The following is a 15,808-nucleotide window of genomic DNA, read 5'->3' on the forward strand; positions in this document are numbered from 1 at the left end:
TGTGCACAGCGTAGCTTTTAGAAGTCTCTCTTGGGACTGGCCATGAGGAGAAAGGCATATCTTAATAGGGACAGGAGCATTTGGCTCATTTATTGATGTTATCTGGTCAATCTGCTGTCAAATGTTAAGCCTTTCTGTCTCTCAGAAAGGGAAAAACACATCTCTACTGAGAGAGAGGGCAAAGAGCCTGCTGCCGCGGCACCATCAATTTCACCATCATCATCACCACCTTCTGAGCACCTACTTGCCCACGACACTGAATGACAAGGAGACTTGAGTGGGAGGCAGCTGGGCTCTGACCCCCGCTCTGCATCTCAGCAGCTCTGTGGCTTCGAGCCTGGCGTGCGTCCCTTGCCCGGCTCCAGTCCTGCAGTGCGAGCTAGGCACCGCCCAGCCCTCCACATTTCCCCAGCCCCTGCCCACAGCAGACGTGGCTAAGCGATCACTCTCCCACGGAGCCTTAGAACGTGGCCTCACAGGCCACAACACAAAGCCGCTGCCCGCTGATGTGAAGGGCACTCAAGAGGAAACCGATGTGCCATCCCTGCCCTAAAGGAATTTATCACCCGAGAATGAAATTCTCTACCAAGAACAGGCCAGGTCATCTGAGAAAAAAGGAGACAAGGTTAAAAATCAGTAAAGCAATAAACCCACCTGAACAATCTGGACTGACCAGGTGAATGATACTTCTTTACCAGGCAGAGATATCCCTATTTAATTGTTTTATTTGGAGAGATCCAAGATTGAAGATACTGAAACACACCCAAAATCAGAAATGTGCTTTCCTTTTACATGTGGAGCTCTGGGAGGGAAGGGACCTCAGTCCTGCCCCTTCCTTTGCCAGATGAGGCCCCAGCTTGGTGGTGACTTGTTAAAAAAGAGCCCAGGCTCTCTGCTTTCCAACCCAGTGGCCCCTCCACCTGCTGATACCCATTGTCTTGCCTGGCAAGGAAAAAAACCCCACACTGCTGTTTAAAGCACAGGCAATTAATGGTTTTCAATATTGTTCCTGGTGAAAATTAATGAACCAATAGACCTTCATTGAGACCATTTAAAAAACTCACATTCCCAAACACTGCATGATTGAACAAGGGAGTCACACTTTCTTTGCTTTATTGTAACTCCTCCACTCCCTGTTTTGATACCTGGGGAGTCACCTAACCTGTTTTTAAACCTTGGTTTTCTTGCCTGTACAATGGGCACCAATAATACTGTCTGTACTGGCCTCATCAGGACATAGAAACCAAAGGCAAAAGACGTGGAGCTTCCAGACACAGATGAACAGCAGTCACGTGAGAGGAGTGAAGGGAGATCAGGTAGTCAGCTGTGATTCCGGCATCAGTAGTGACATTCGACAAATACCAGGATGCAAAACTCTAAGGGTCAGGCAGGTGTCAGAAGTGGTTTTTATTGAAGATGGGAATGTCAGGGAAAGGAAAAACCGAGAATGACCTTCCATATGGTGAAGGATTCTTCCAGATTGGCAGGAAAACCAAGGGGCCCTTCCACTTTTTGCTTCCATGTCTGGAGGAGGGTTCTGACAGCAGACCTGAGGCTAGGGATGGAAGCGCGGCATGCATGCTTAATGAGTGTTAACTGGGGAGCAGCTGAAAGCATTAGGGACCATCGTGTAACAGATTAGCACGAGGAGAGTAACCCAAACATCTCCCCTGGGTTGCATTAATTAGGGCCCTCGCTGGGTGTTCCTGACATCAGGAGCCTGGCTTTGCAAACACATGCCCACCGTGCTAAGGCCTTTGCCATAGGAAGTGGCAGTGTGTTCACACAGCATATATTTCTAGGACATGAATTAAACATGTGTTCCTTCCAGATCTGGCAGCTTGCCGCAGTCCTACAAAGGAAGGGCTAAATGGCTTTGTTCTCTCCTCCAGTTGAGGCGGGACCTGTGAGCAGAAGGCATTTTAGGGAGAAAAAGGGCTCTGAGTCAGCCGCTAGGTGGCGCAAGAGCTCTACCAATGACACCGGCTGGTCTGAGCCCCTCTTAGGGAAATCTGGGAAGGAATTTGAAGCTACCAAGGGTTTCAAAGCGGAATAGGACCTTAGAGATCACCTAGTCCAACCGTATTCTTTTAAAGCCAGGACAATAGAGCTCAGAGAGATGAAAGATTTTGCCTGGTGTAAACAAACAATTAAGTGCAAAGCTCTAGTGCTCTAGCCAGGACTAGAAACCAAGTCTCCTAATTCTGATCAATCTCATTCCATCAAGCCACCGTGTTTTTCCGTGTTAGGTATGTTTGTCTTGGATTCTGACCAATGAAAGCTTAGAGCGGGGGCCGGGCGCGGTGGCTCACGCCTGTAATCCTAGCACTCTGGGAGGCCAAGGCTGGAGGATCGCTTGAGCTCAGGAGTTCGAGACCAGCCTGAGCAAGAGCGAGACTCCGTCTCTACTAAAAAAATAGAAAGAAATTAGCTGGACAACTAAAAATATATAGAAAAAATTAGCCAGACATGGTGGCACATGCCTGTAGTCCCAGCTACTCAGAAGGCTGAGGCAAGAGGATCGCTTGAGCCCAGGAGTTTGAGGTTGCTGTGAGCTAGGCTGACGCCACGGCACTCACTCTAGCCCAGGCAACAAAAGCGAGACTCTGTCTCAAAAAAAAAAAAAAAAAAAAAGCTTAGAGCGGGTGTCCTACTCTGAACATTAATTGGTCAGATCATGAGGGTCAAACGCAGAGGTGGATCCAGCCGGGAAACCTCGGTTCTAGCTCCTCGGCTCACCGCTTGCCAAGCACAAGTTGCTCATGTCCCTAAGCCTTGGTGTTTTGGTTTACTAGAGCAACAAAGGGAGGGTGGACTCCACCACCAAATTTCCATCCAAAGACCAGGGGAAAGTGAATCTGCCATTATTGTTATTTTATTTCATTTTTCAATGTAATTTATTATTTTGTATATGCCCTACCATGTTCCAGAGAGGAATTAAAGTACAACTGAACAGTAGGAAAATTCCACAGAGACCAAGAAATATTTGAGGATAATAAGGATACATTCGACAAAATCCATCTAAAAATATTTATTGGATGCCTTGTTTGTTTTTATATATAAGTCTACTTTATCTGACATTCTGTCAACCAGAACCACATTTATCTGGCACATCTGCACATTTACTGCCAAATAGTAATTCACGTTTACAATAAATGAGGCATTTACGCTAGAGGAGAGGTTAAGAGCGCAGTGCGGAACCTGCTCTGGTTTGAGCACTTTTTCTGCCACTCCTGAGCTGTGTAATGTTGGGCAATCATGTAACCTCATTAATCTCCACACTTCTCATTCTAAAATTGGGATTATATTTTGATTCCAAATTATCTTGTGGTGATAACTAACGTCACACAGTGCCCAGATCTTGTTTTCTAAATATTACACCATTCTCTAACAAAAGCACCACGGATCCTTTGGAGAAGTGGCGGATTATAGGACGGGGACAGGGAAAATTCAAGATGAATGTGAAGACTTTGGTGATACCAAAAAGTAAGAAGGCGCCTCAAAAGGATGATGACATGTCAAAATTGCATGGGAGCTTGCCTGAAAGAGCTTCCAATGGCCAGAGCTGGAACAATTCGAGCAGCAAAATAAATAATGGTAGTATTAAATTATAATTCATAGAATAAAGTAAATATCTGTGAGTCAATACTGATATAAATAATAACTGAATAAATAAATAAATGGGAGAGAAGGGACACATCTTCCTTATAGAAGAATTACAATGAATAAAGGAGGAATGCGGGACATATAAAATCACCTTTGGAATACCTCGGGCAAGATCCACAAATGGGTGCTAAAAAATTAGTGAGCAGGAGGTTGAAGAGAAACAGGGTATTTACATAGCTTCTAAATATCTTCCCTAAGACACTAATTATGAAGGGAAAAATAACGACTTTATGGTGGGCAAACCTGGCAGACAGCACCTTAACCAAATGAACGAGGTCCACATCACCAGGAATGAGACGTGTTGGCATCATGTACTCTGATACGATGATGGGCTGAGGACGGCACATCACTTTTACTACGTTCCTGCCAAAAATGTGTGACCGCAATCAAACCATGAGAAAACCATATGAGAGGCATTCTACACAAATACCTGAGCAGTACTCTCCAAAAGTGTCAAGGTCCGGAAAGACTGAGCATGTCCCAGATTGGAGAAGACTTCAGAGATGTGACAAATAAATGCAATGTAGGGTCCTGGATTGGTCTCTGGAAAAGAAAAAGGACATCACTGTTCCTGGCAGAGGGGATGGCAAGAGAAAAGGCCATGGAGCCGGCCAAGATGTGGACCCCTCTGTTACCCCCATGCTGTACAAATATGATCACTCTTTACATGTGCCACCGTGGGTAAGAAGTTGGGCAGCAGCAAGGCTGTGGACCAGACCAATGGTGACCTCCTGCTTGCATCTGGCAGATTGGCAAACGACCAAGAATAGCCCCTGAAATTAGTGACTCTCACCAGGCTTGGGCTGGCGTGTTCTAGGCAGACCCCACTCCTTGTGGGCTCCAGTTTGGGTCTAGCCTCATTTTCCAGAAACAGTCTAAAAATTATTAAAACATACAGTATAGTAGGAAAAGCTCTGGAATAAAACACACCGAAGTTTAAATTTCACTAACAGCTGTGTGATTTGGGGGAACTTACTTAACTTCTCTGATCCTTGGTCTCCTCATCTATAAAACAGGAATTAATAAGGGCACTTACCTCATAGAGATGTAGGTTGGAAGGATTAAATGAGGCACAGCAAAGGCTCAATTAACAAATTCTTTGCCTTTTTCTACATTAGTGTCTTTGATGGCATTGGCAAATGTGTAGCAGTCTACCTTGGAGGCATTAGGTTCTGTTTAAGGTTCCAGTAAAGCCTAGGTGGGTGGAGTTGCTCAGTCTGTCTGGTTAAAGCACATCACTAACAATGCCACAAACAGCCAATCCATACAGAGAATAGATGATAAACATTGAAAGCAAAACATGGACTTAAGGAAAGACCAAAACTCAAACAGATCAGAAGTCACACTTGGATGGATCTTGGAGGTGAAACAGGGCAAACAGAGTAAAGATGGGGCAAGGCAGGCGTTCAAGGCTGTGGTGAGCTATGATCACGCCACTGCAGTCCCGCCTGGGTGACAGAGTGAGGTCCTGTCTCTTTAAATAAAAAAAAAAAATAGGGCAAGGCATATGCTGGTTGTTTGCATTCCGTATCCATTCTCTCCTACTTCCTTAGTAATGGGCTACAGTTTTATGCATGGCAGTGACATACTCAGCAAAAAGGACTATATTTCCCAGCTTCCTTTGCAGATAGTTCCACAGACTAATTTCTGGCTAATGAAACATAAATGTATGTTGCTGAGTGGAACTTCTGGAAGGCTCTGTAAAGAGGGAAAAATAGTTGGAATGTGATCTTTTTCTCTTCCCTTGCTCTCTTTTTTTTCTTCCTATCCGTCCCTATTGGGAAGGCAGGCTTAATGGCTGGAGTTACTGTAGCCACATTTGAAACATGAGGCAGACTTGAGGATGGAAACCCATGCTAAAAGAGGGAGATGGAGGAACCTGAGTTCCTGATACACTGCAGAGCTGCCAAATCAGACCTAGACTACTTACCTCCAAGCTGTACACTTAATACACATTGTGTTCAGTCTGTCTTTAGCGCCAATAGAAATTCCTGCAGGAGGGTGGAAAGGCATGGGCGAGAGTAAATTGTGATGATTGGTGCTGGTCATCACAGGGTAAACAGTGAGAAGAAATCCCTTTGTCTTGACCTGTAAAATTTCTATGCATAAGGAAGAAACTTTGCAGGCAAGAATGGACTGAAAACACACACACATACACACACACACACACACACACACACATACACACATCAGGGCTCATCTAGGGATTCATTTGCATAGATGAGCGCTATCAGGCTATTCAAGAGAAGAACAAACATGCTATGAGTATCTTGCACTGATCCTTAACCCTTGATGCAACATCTATTCCCATATTTGGCAGTCTTTTCTGCAAATGAGAGAATAACTGTAGTCTCTCAGAAATTGGATTATCTTGTCTAGCAGAAGCCCCAAAGAAATTGGTTATTGGGAACATTTTTTGGGGGGGCCCTGATAGTATAATAAAAACATCATTTTTTTTTTTTTTACAGTAAGCAATTTTCTAAAAACTCCTCTGTGCAAGTCATCTCCTTCCTCTTGGGGAAACAAAAGTCACATTATATAAAAGCCTTACAGCATATTTAGACTTTTCATCAAAGCAATAATAGACAAGCTGGCTCATGCCAGGCTGGGAGAACACTGAACTGTATTTCTTGCCCAGGTAGAAACCTCATGTGTAGAACTATAAGACATCATTGGTTAGGGTTTTAAGGTCAGAAGTGCCAGTTTCCCACAGAAGTCTGATTTTGCTTCTCATTTTTTGTGTCCATTACACAAAACAAGAGGCTACCAGCCCTGATGCCGGGGAGGAAGGGATTCTGCAAAGGCTCTGGGGTCTGTTCGCTTGTCCGTCTGTCCCATCCGTTCATCCACCTACCCACCCACACACCAAGAACACCTACTGAAGACACTCTGTGTGCCAGACATGGAGCTCACTGACGAATAAGACACAGCCTCTGGGCTTGAGGAACTCATGTTCTAGGACCCCAAATAAGGATATAAACTGCTTAACAAATGCAGTCGAGCCCATGAGACTTCACCTCATTTCCCAGCACAAGCATAAATTGGTGAGCTAGTGATAATGAAAAGTGGGGAATTAAAAAGCAAGTCATCTTTATTTTCCCCAGTTATTAAGAATAATAATTATAGGTTACCATTTATGGAATGATAGCTTTGTGCCAGGCGCTTCACACCCCCTAACTCAGTTCATCTTTACAATGACCCCCGAGATAGGAATTTGTATTGGTTAGAACATGCTAAGTTGGGAGAACTGGAACACTCAGCTGACAGTGGCCTCAACCGTAGAGTCATTTAGTCTTCTCACCTAACAAAGAGGTGAGTAGCTACAGCAGAGTTAAGTGTCTCTACTTTCTCTTGGCTTTCCCTTCCTGGGGACATGATTATGGTGGCCCCAAACATCACATTCTCACGTGACAGCCTCCAAAGCAGGAAGAGAAAGGTAAGAGAAAGAGGGATCTCCTCCTGTTATTACAGAGGAAACTATTTCCTAAGTTCCCCAGCAGACATCCATGTGCAGCCCATTGGCTAGAGCCGGGTGGCAAGGCCATTGCCAGCTACAAAGCAGAAGACACATGGAAGAGTGTGTGCCTGCTGTGTTCAAGGCAGGAAGATGGATCTGGGCATGGCTCTTGGGTAGGCGACTACTTGGTTTCTGCTGCATTACTAGTATCTGCCTTGCACAGTCAAGGAAGCTGGGGCATGGAGAGGTTATACTTTCTATTTGTTCAAGTCAAACAGTTGGAAATGGAAAAATTGTGATTAAAATTCAGAGAAGTCTAATCTTGAGCCCTGATTCATTTATCATTGGCTACTTTTCTCATTTGCTATATGAGACGACAGCAACTTTAACAACTTGACCATTAGTTGCACTTCCCTGCTCTTCCCATTAACCTTACAGTGAGGTCCCAGTGTTGTAAATTCTTTCTATAAGGCAAAGAGGCACGTGCAGTGTCTCTACAGCACAGTGAGGGAACTGAAGCTACCATTGAAACAATAAAACTCCTAGGAAGGGAGCAATTTAGTAGAGCAATCACAGAGACACGAGTGTGGGCCAGGCAATGCAGTGAAATAGTACGTTCAGCACAGTAGCTGGAAAACTACCATTCAGGCAGAGCCGGCTGATGAATGTCTGCTGTTCAACAGCATTTTCGCCATAGAAATAACAGTTTAAGGAGAAGGGCAGCCTTCAGCCACCTGACAAATTTGTTTAACACGTAATGTACCTTGAACATAGTACAATTTCAGGGATTTCACTCCGTGATTATTAACACTGCTTTTATTGGAAAATGCATTTTAATTTACCCTTTGTGGGATGGCCCTTTGTGTCATGATGATTCAAGGGCTGCTTCTAGCAAGTGGGTGAGGAAGAGTGTGTGTGGAAAATAGCTTATTAATTCTCTGTATCTCTCAAGCCCTAACTTGAAGCATAACAGGGGAGCGCAAACTCATGGGCATGGGCGGAGACGGTCCAAGCTCCAGGCGAATGTCCATCCGGAAGGCGGCAGAAGTGGGAGGCTATTCCTGGAGTTACCACTTACAAACCAGGTGGGATCAGTAGATGAAAGGAGGGTAAAGAAATGCCAGAGTGCCATCCCCCGTCCCGTCTGACTCCCCTTCACCCCGGCCCCTGAGCCCCAGCCCCTGGGACAGCCTAGCTGTCTCACACTCTGGTGCTGAGGGGAGACTGGAGGGGGATGTGGCAGGCAGAATAATGGCCCCCAAAGACATCCAGGTCCTAACCCCTGGAATTTGTGAATATGTTACTTTACATGACAAATGGGGCCTTGCAGCTGTGATTAAGAATTTCAAAATAGGGAGATTATCCTGGATTATACGAGTGGACCCAGTATAATCATAAAGGTTCTTACAAAGGGAAAAGGGGGGCAGGAAGGTGAGAGAGAGCTGAAGGTGCTACACTATTGACTTTGAAGATGGGAGAAGCCGTGAGCCGGGGAATGCAGGTGGCAGCTAGGAGCTGGGAAACTCAAGGGAATGGACTCTCCCTTAGCCTCCAGAAGGGATCAAACCCGCCCACACCTTGATTTTGGCCAAATAAGGCCCATTTTGGACTTCCGGCCTCCAGAATATAAAAGAATAGATGTGTTTTGTTTTAAGCCTCTCAGTCTATGGTAGTTTGTTCAGTGGCAATGGAAACTAATCCAGGGGGCCAAGGTGGATGCAGGTGCCCAGCTGAGTGCCCACAGACAAGGCTGAGACTGCCGGGACGTGGACACGGGCGGGGCGGGCGTCTGGGTGAGGACACGGCCCCACTGCCCTCGGCTCTCCCTGCTCCCCTGCGCTGCTGCCTATAGGTGCAAACTCTCCTCCCCTCCCTGAGGCCTTCCCGAGGCACACGGGGGACATACGTTTGGAGTTAATCATCCACCTCTCGTCTCTGTGCTAGAAATAGACAAAATCCCTTATTTCAGGGATAAAGGGCTGACTTCCAGGCCTCAGTTTCAGGGCTCTTGCCCATTTCTTGGGCCACTGCTCTTGGGCCTCTTGCTCCATTGTGTTTCTCTTCCAAAGCGCTTTCCTTGCTCTAGTTTTAATGATCCAGCCAATGGGGCTGTGCTCTCTCCCTTCCTGGGAGCCTTGGTTCATTATACCCATTAGCATTTCCCCGCCTTCTCCCCAGCAGGAGATTTTAAAAAGCATTAGTTCAAATGGCAGCCGCCTCCCCGCCAGCAGAACGTTTGGCATCCAGGCTCTGTTCTGGTTCCCTGCCCTGTCCCTTGGCAGTGAAGACATCCCAGGTGGCCCCTCACACTACTAGGAGTGTTTCTGGTTAGAGAAACCTGTGTGCCCTTGGGCTTTACACGGATCGCATTCCTTTGCAGTGGTTGTTCCTTGATTGGGAAGATAATCACTTTCAGATCCTATGGAGAAAGTAAAAAAATACCCAGAGTGAATAAAACCTGCTTTCAACCTCAACGCGGGAGGTTTCCTTGTTTAACCCGAGTTGACTTTGATCATTGGACACTGTGTGGCCGCCTGACTTGTACTAGAAAGAAACCTCATTAGAAATTGTCTATACAGAGATGGGGGACCTGGCTTGAGCTTCAGGCACAAATTTCCCTATTAGTCTTTTGCAAAAGCATTTTGCTCTCCAAACAGCTGGATGGAAATCAGACTGCACTTCATTGTTAAGCATCCAGGACACGTTATTAATTGAATGTAGAAGACAGCATTAGACAGGATTAGCCACATAGACAACCATCAGCATTTGAAGCTCAGAGCATTAAAAACAAAAATTCCAAATATTAATACCTTCATGATTCCCAATATCAATGGAAGGTATTTAATACAGCTGCTTTTTTTTTCTTATCATTTTTTTTCTTATCATTTAGCCAGAGCTATGGATGTTAGGAGCTTTCATGCAAATGGAAGCCTCCAAGAATCTATAGGCTAAATGTGGATGAAGTCAATGAAAAGGACAACAGACAGCTGAAAAACTGGCTCATAGCAACTAACAGCTTATTGTATTAACAGAAAAAAATCAGAGACAAGATTATATTAACAACCACAAAAAAGTGTGCGACCTTTGGAAGTGTCCGGTGGAAGTTTGGAAAAAGGGCATGCATGCTGTGACCCACTCCTATGACTGCAGCAGACATCATTAATCAATCACCGTGCTTCTCCTGCTAGACCAAGTGTTGCATCAGTAGCCTTTGCATAGCACGCCAGGTAGCCACTGTCAATTGACAGGGTTTGACATGCAAGATAAAACTCTGGTCTGCAAATTAGAGTCACCTACTAGCAATTTCATTCACAATGCCTTCATATTTGGAGGATTTAACTCACTAGGATGCCTGCATGTCTAGGACAATGTGCTAGGTACTGGAAGAAAAGGGATTCGATGGATGTTTTGTTGAGCTAAATGGAACGAGTTTGTAAGTTAGGGGTAGTCTTCTCAGGAAGGATAATATTTGAGTTGGTGCTATAAGGAGAAGAGGGAATAGAGATCATCAAGAGATGGGCAAGAGCAGAGCAACAGCCAACGGAATAAAAGCACATCCTGCAATATTCTGGGCTGCGTAAGGATGAGCTGGGGGATGAGGCTAGGAAAATAGGCTGAAGTCATCCTGTGAGGACCTTAAACGCTGTGCTGGGAGTTTCTCTCAGCAAATGAAGAGCCAAAGATGTGTCGGTGCAGAGTGACCCAAGGCTGTCCACATTTTAGAACAGTGACTGTCAGCAGCGTGCAGGTGCAGGGGCTTGTGCACCACGGGGAGCCTGGAGAATCAAATATCTTAAAGGAAAAGACGTAATCCCTTCACTCTCTTCCTCCCTGCCAGCGTTGCCAGGGCTATTCAACTCAGAGTTCATTTCTGGGGTGGTAATCTTTCAATTGTTCTAGATGCCTCTTTGGAAAGTGTGGGGATACCTCCACCGCTTCCATTCTCCCGGAAGTCAGGGGACTTGGAGCACCAGATGGCAAACTCCCTGAGGGCGAGGGCCAGGTCTCCTGTCATCCCAGTACCAGCCTATGCCTGGCACACAGCAGGTGCCCCACAGAAGTTTGCCGAACTCAACCTTTGTAAGGTGTTCCTCTTTTTATTAAATGCTCCCCTACCGCATGTTCTGCCCCAGCTGGGCTGACCTTGACATTTTCCAAGCAGGAAAACCTTTCCCAGGCTCCTTTCTCTAACCCCCTCCACTAGAACAAAAAGGCTCTGCTCCTCTGTTCCTGCAAAACCCATCCACACTTGCCTCTTCTAAGAAGTTTATCCCAAGGGATAATGAAGACTGAACTGTCTGTCATGTCAGAGCACCGGCCTTATGAACCTGTGGGCTTTGGGCCCACTGTGCTCTCGTTATAACACCCCTGTCTCAGGTTTGCTGCCTCTTGTTTGCCCAAGGGCTTTGTTAGCTCAGCCTCACAAAGTGTCCTAGCTAGAAGCAACCATAAACAGTCAACTCTTTGGTGTTAGGGTGGGGAAAACTGAAGCCCTACGTGAGCGGCAGAGTCAGGATTAATACTCTCCTGAACTTGATTCCTCACTACACTCCACAAAAACTCATAGCTGCCTCGCCTATTCATTGAGTTCATGATCCGTGAACTCAGCGAATAGTGGAATTAATGGAGGTGACAACTCTGTATAGATTACTGACTTTGAAAAAAGTAACATTTTTCAACTAAAATCCATTTTACACAACAATGGCATGGAACATGAATTTTAGGGGGTGGTAGTGCTTCAGAAGGCATTTGGCAATCTCATGGTGTTTACACAGATCCCAGCTGATATCAGTGTATCGGCAAATGGGATGGATACAGGTTACTACTACTCAACCGGCAAAGTGAGTGGATAGACTGACAGCTATAAAACAACTACCATGGGGCTGGCCCATGCTCAGGTCGCACAAGTGGTCATTCGTCATGGTTGCTAGTATTTCCAGATACTGCAGCTGCAGCCCGAGATGTTATCATTCACTCCCGGAAGGATCCCAAGAAGAAACCGGACTGATGGGTGAAGGGAATAACTATATTCATTAAGTTTCATCTCAGAGCCAAGGACGGTGCCTGGAACTTTCATAGCTCATTTTTTCCTTGCAAACCCAATAAGGCAGGAGCTGTCGTTCAGGTGGACTTCTTTACATTGCTGGTACCTCAGAGCCCAGCTGTCAGTCACATGCTAGTAACCAGAAATTGTTGTACATTGTATTTTGTGTTCATTTATTCATCTTTGCATTATGCACACTGTTTAAGACAATGTAAATAAATCATTTGTATTAATGGGTTTTCTTTCTGTGAAAAAGGTTAATAATAGTTTCTATTTAATAGTGTGGTCATAAGGATTACACAAGTTAACGCATGTAAAATACTCAGAACAGTGCCTGACACAGGGCAACCGCTCTAGTTTCTTTTTAAATTGCAATTGCTATGATGATGGTGCTTGATACTGTTTTGGTTCGTTTTTCCTTCCTACTAACACACTCCTCAGCCCTGAGACTCCTAAGACAGATGTTACATGTTTTGCTTCCTTTTCCAAATGAGGCTAATTTTTTTCTAATAATAAAAGCAATGCATGAAAAGCAGAAAATAGAGACCAGCAATAAATAAGATTACACACTGTTAATACCCTGGATAGATTATGTTACTTTATTAAATTAATACTTTATTTTTTAGAGCAGTTTGAGGTTCACAGCAAAACTGAGCAGAAGGTGCAGAGATTTCCCACCTACCCCCGGAGCAGCCTCTCCCATGATCGACACCCTCCACCAGAGTGGCGCATTTGCTATAATCAGTGAACCTGCATTGAGATGCTATTACCCAAAGTCCGTAGTCTACATTAGGGTTCGCTCTTGATGCTGTACATTCTATGGATAGATTATCGTAGATCCTTGTTGTGTCTCTATATAGGTATATATATCTGTGCATGTGCACGCATGTCTGCGAACACATACAATGCGTTCCCAAAACACATCTTAAACTATCAAGAATACACCAAAGAAGCAGTCATTTAACCACTCATTCAATTATCCACCAGAAATTATTGAGAATTTATGGCGTGCCCCACACTGCTAGGACTGAATAAGGTGTGAGCAAGGCTGCGCTGCTTTCTCAGGCTTTTGGGTGCCCCTCACAGCTGGAAAGGGGTGACGCAGAAGCATGCAGCTTTCTGTAGGAGAAACAAACCCGGCTGGCTGATGGCAGCACAGACCTGGAGGCTCCTTCTTCTGACTCTCTCTTCCTGGAGAGCGGTGAGGACGTCCTGACTCTGCTCCCCTCCCTTCTGTCCCGCTGCTCCCACCTTGGCCCTCCCCTCCACGCCAACACACACTGCTCAGGGTGGGGGGGCATCCATCGCTCCAAACCACTTTGCGTGATGCTTTTTGGGTTGTGTGAAAACAAACACCTGAATTTTTATAGCGAAACATAATTATTTCAGGGAAGAGCTCATTTGCTGATTTAATATGAGAAAAGCAACAGGAGTATTATTTACCATTGGCAATTAATCAGACTTAATCCATCTGGTGGCCAAGACCAGCCCTCATACCCAACCGTGTTCAGGGAACAACTGGGGCACTCCGAGCCACCCCGAGGACTGCCAGCAAGCTCTGCCCAGATTGCTGGGGAGGAGCAGAGGGTGTGTATTATTTATGTTCCCCTTTCAAAACAAACCTATCAGAAGAACAAAGCCTCCCTTCTGCTGGCAACAGCAGCGGCAACGACATATGCCTCCCCGGTTCTTTCCGCCGAGGTGTGGGCGACCCGGCTGTGCGAAGGTACTGCCCGCAGCCATCTGCCGAGTGCCAGCTCTTTCCACTCTGCGCTGAATTCTAATTGTGAAACAGGGCCACGGAAGGAGGGAGGGGAGAGAGGCTGGGAGACAGGACACGGTTCTGCGACAGAGGAAATGTGTCCATCCAGGCTGTCATTTACTGCACGTGTGATCCACGTCTGGTGTCTGGGAGGAGTGTGAGAGCGTAGGTGTGAGCTGTCAGTGAAGGGCAGAGGTGTAAGGAGAAGGGGAGGGAGAGCAGGGGACAGGGTTGCTGAGACGCAGAAGGGAAGGGAAACTATTTGCAGGTTCCTGACCACAGTTTGTCTCCAAATAATATTTGGACATTTCTAGCCTCTCGCAGATGCTTATGAAAACGGTCACAGTGAAAGCACCCACAGTGAGTGAAAGCACCCACAGTGAGTGAAAATGGTGTTTTCAGGAGTGACTTCAGGTCACAAAATGAATGTTTAGTAAAATGTGACATGACCATCATCTTTTTTTACTCAGAGGTTCTGAAATGGAAGATGGAGAATCCACGCAGGGCTTGTGCCGTGAGTTAGACTCCTTTTGTGCAGTAAACTTTGCTCTGTGCCCCTGTGATCGGACAGACAGCAGAGTGGGAGGCAGGGGCAGAAGTCACACAGCCCTGGGCTGGGACGGGGTGTGTGTGCACATGCGTGTGTGCAATTCTTGAAGCAATTAAAAAATACTTACAATGTGTAGTTCTTAATGTCACATACTGTGTGCTGTTGTCCCCAGAGTGACTTGCCTGTGTCTAGGCACACTGATGCTAGGAAAGACACAAACATACATATAGAGACACATCTTTAAAATCAACTCGAAACACATGTTGTCTTTGGAGATTATGAAATCCTCTGAAGGCTGTTGTTCTCTTGGCTTGAGCAGTGGTATTTATTACCTTAAGCTAAGATTAACTGCGCTATGTCAGGTTTTTCTTCCGCTTTGTTTCTCCTTCTCGCAGAGACCCAGGGATCACGCTGACATTACTGAAACCACCGCCTCACGCCTGTGGTGGCCACAGGACCAGCCTTTTCCTTCTTGCCCCCAGCATGCCTGGAGACCAAAGCCTCCCAAGGGTTGCTAATCCCCAGCAAAAGCAGAGTGGGTGGAGATGGCATTTCTCTAAGCTGAGATTTTTTTTCCCCCTAGACTTGGAGAAAAAAAAAATAACACAAAAAAATTAGAAGATTTTGAATATATATGTTTTCCTAAGGGCATTTCTCTTTCAGAGTAAAAATAATACAGTGGTCCCAGGCCCTTGCACCCACCATTGAGAGAAGGTGGCCTTTACCTCCGCCACCTTCCCCGGTGGAACCCCTAATGATGGTCCGAAGATCTTTGGCCTCTGTGTGCGGGATGCCCCAGGAAATGTTGTCCCATTTGGCACTGATGTGAGGGGAGATCTGAGTGGCTTTGAAATACAGCGTTTCTTCTGTTTGCCTGGTGAAGCACATGGAGTTGTCTTTCTCCCCCGCCAATAAGAACAATCTGAAAGTATAATATTGAATTTGTAGGAATGAGAAGTAGGAGATTCAGTATTTGTATATCCCAACAAGCATCACCTAACGCTAGATCAAGGTTGATTTCCAGACACTGTCTGTGTCTTGTCAAGGGACCCTCTACTCGGGTAGTGAAGGAGTTTTGATACAGAGTCATTTTGATTAAGTCTTCATCAGAAAATGAGGTGTGCTTCGGACCCTAGAACCTCAGCGTTGGGAAACAACAACTCTTTACAGCAGGGGTTGGCAAACTTTTTATGTAAAGGGCCAGATAGTTGACATCTTAGGCTTTGTGGGTAGAGGCAAAATTGAGCAACTGTTCTCACTGAAAAGCTTTTTTCACATTTAAAATGTAAAAACCATTCTTAGCTCTCAGGCTGTGCAAAACCTGTGGCA

The sequence above is a fragment of the Propithecus coquereli genome, unplaced genomic scaffold, assembly GCF_000956105.1.
Source record: "Propithecus coquereli isolate 6110/MARCELLA unplaced genomic scaffold, Pcoq_1.0 Scaffold7, whole genome shotgun sequence".
Lineage (NCBI taxonomy): Eukaryota > Metazoa > Chordata > Mammalia > Primates > Indriidae > Propithecus > Propithecus coquereli.